At 37.1% G+C, this 2,598-nt stretch overlaps 1 long non-coding RNA gene across 1 annotated transcript; it reads left to right on the top strand.

Annotated features, from left to right (window-relative positions):
- Window positions 1-1,696: 1,696 nt before the first annotated feature.
- Window positions 1,697-1,942, top strand: LOC128482979 (uncharacterized). The gene is made up of 2 exons (XR_008351033.1): window positions 1,697-1,795; window positions 1,834-1,942. It is a non-coding gene; the product is annotated as an uncharacterized LOC128482979 (long non-coding RNA).
- Window positions 1,943-2,598: the final 656 nt, after the last annotated feature.

The raw sequence follows: 2,598 nt of genomic DNA, 5'->3' as shown, positions 1-2,598 counted from the left end.
TCATATTTATTATCCAAGTTACACTCCAAGCCTTTCTATTTTTACTGACACTCTTCTTAAAATTTCTTTAGACTATATAAGTATATATATATTAGTATGTACACTACCGTCAATGTTTTAAGTGACTAACGTAGCTGGGAACAGCTGATTTTTAATAGAATATTTGTATAGAGGCCCTTTTTCACTAACCATTACTTCTGTGTTCCAAAGGTTGGAACGCTGTGTAAGATATCCCAAGTTAATTTATTTAAATTCGTTTATTATTTAATCGATCATTAGAAAACCCTCTTGCAATTATATTAGCATAGCCAGAAACTCTTTGTTTTCCATGAGTGATCCCAAAGGTTTGACTATATAAACAGTATATGTATATGTGTGTGTATTCAGAGTCGTACCAATTGCAAATGTATAGAATTTTGGTAAATTTGAAGAGTCTTATGAACCCCCGAAAACAAGGCCAGACCCCCATAAATCAGATGAAAACTAAGCAAAATGCTCAAAATGTGTATATATATATATATATATATATATATATATATATATATACACACACAGTATATCAATGATTGCAGCTTTTCAGACACCTTCAGCATGCAATTCGTTAAATTTATTTCTGTAGTAATGCTCTGTGCAATGTCTTACTCTTCTACAAGAAAAAGATCACTGGTATTTATACACAGTAACACTCAGCAATGTCACCAAAAGTATGAGTAGTGTAAACAGCCCTGGATTCTGGTTGTGAAAAAAAGTCCTTTTCTGGGAACATAGTTTTACTGAAGACAACTATCATTGTTTTTAGCTTCATAAATGTCATACGGATGGTTAAACTGAAATTATATACATTAGCTAGTGCATATTACACAGCCTAGAACAGGTGCAGTGTGTGTGGTTCCCATATTTAGGGTTCAATTTTGTGTTTATATGTTTTTTTTTAGATTACAGATTACAATTCCTATATAAGAGATAGATAGGAGTGTACATTGTTCTCTCCCAAAAAACAGTACAAAACAAGCAAAATAAAACTACTGGGAAAAGTGATCTGCAAGTTAAAAAAGTACAAACATTTAGTTTCCTTTTACAGTTCTTTCTGAATGATCAGCAGAGATCCCAAAGCTATCAGGAATTTACTAGACCCTTTTTTTTCCAGAGTGCCACAGGAGACAAGTGTGGGCTTTACGCAAAGCTCCACATACATCTGTCCATATTGCTGACATTAATCACACTGATATCTACTGCCTGCTTCCTGTAGGCCTACATTCACCACTAATTCACCGGAATATGATATCAAATACCTCTGAACCACCTCACATGACCTTGTTTAAAAAAAATCTTACACTGTGTATTATATTTTTTAACTAAATACCCCATATATGGTAAATGCAAAATGATATTTAGGAGCATTACTAGGCTCATATAAAACATACGAACACACAAGAAATATAATGACTGTTACCAAAGCAGTCTACCTCCATACACCATGTGTATATAATATGCATGTCACTCATACAACATGCAAATCTGGTGATTCAAGGTTTCCCTAAGGTATTAATGATTTCCATCTTTTATTATTATTATTATCTTTTATTTATATAGTGCCAACAATCTATACAGCGCTTAATACAATACATATATTCAAGGGGTATGACAAGACGACAATTGACAGATTAAGATAACCGATACATTAGGTGAGGAGAGCCCGGCTCGCAAGCTTACAATCTTGAGGGAATGGGGTGACAAACATAAGACACAGAGAAAGGGTGAGAGGTAGTGTGGTGGTTGTATCAATGACAATGAAGTTCTAGCAGCTAAGATGGTGCAGCTTCTCTGAAGAAGTGGGTTTTGAGATGTTTCTTGAATGTTGGGAGGGTGAATGCTGAAGGTTCGGTGGAAGTAGATTCCAGAGATATGGGGCAGCACAAGTGAAATCGTGTAGACGGGAAAAGGAAGAGGTGATACGTGAGGAGGAGAGCCTTAGCCCATGGGAAGAACGTAAGGATCGAGTAGAAGAGGATTTGCTTATGAGGGCAGAAATGTATGGAGGAACAGTTTTATATGTTATGTATATGTTATGTTATATGTTAGTACCAGGATTTTAAATTTAATTCTAAAAGGTAATTGGGAGCCAGTGGAGGATTTCACAGAGTGGGGAAGCAGAAGAGGAGCGGCGTGCAAGAAAGATAAGCCTAGCAGCTGCATTTAGGACAGACTGTAGAGGAGAGAGTCGAGACAGGGGAACGCCAACCAGAAGAGTGTTGCCGTAGTCAAGACGGGAAATGATAAGTGAATGAACCAGAGTTTTTGTGGATTCTTGGGTGAGGAATGGGCGGATACGAGAGATGTTTTTTAGGTGCAAGTGGCAGGATCTGGCAAGGGACTGAATTTGAGGGATGAAGGAGAGGTTTGAGTCAAGGATGACCCCAAGGCATCGGGCCTGGTTAGTAGGAGAGATAGTCGTGTTGTTAATGGTGATAGAGAATTCAGGTAGTGGAGTGGAGATGGAAGGAGGGAAGATAATGAGTTCAGTTTTAAAAATATTAAGTCTCAGGTAGCGTTGTGACATCAATGAAGAAATAGCAGACAAGCAATTGGTAATACGGG

The sequence above is a fragment of the Spea bombifrons genome, chromosome 3 (assembly GCF_027358695.1).
Source record: "Spea bombifrons isolate aSpeBom1 chromosome 3, aSpeBom1.2.pri, whole genome shotgun sequence".
NCBI classification, from domain to species: domain Eukaryota; kingdom Metazoa; phylum Chordata; class Amphibia; order Anura; family Pelobatidae; genus Spea; species Spea bombifrons.
Note: the sequence above shows the minus strand (reverse complement) of the source record. Positions and strands in the feature narration are given on the sequence as shown.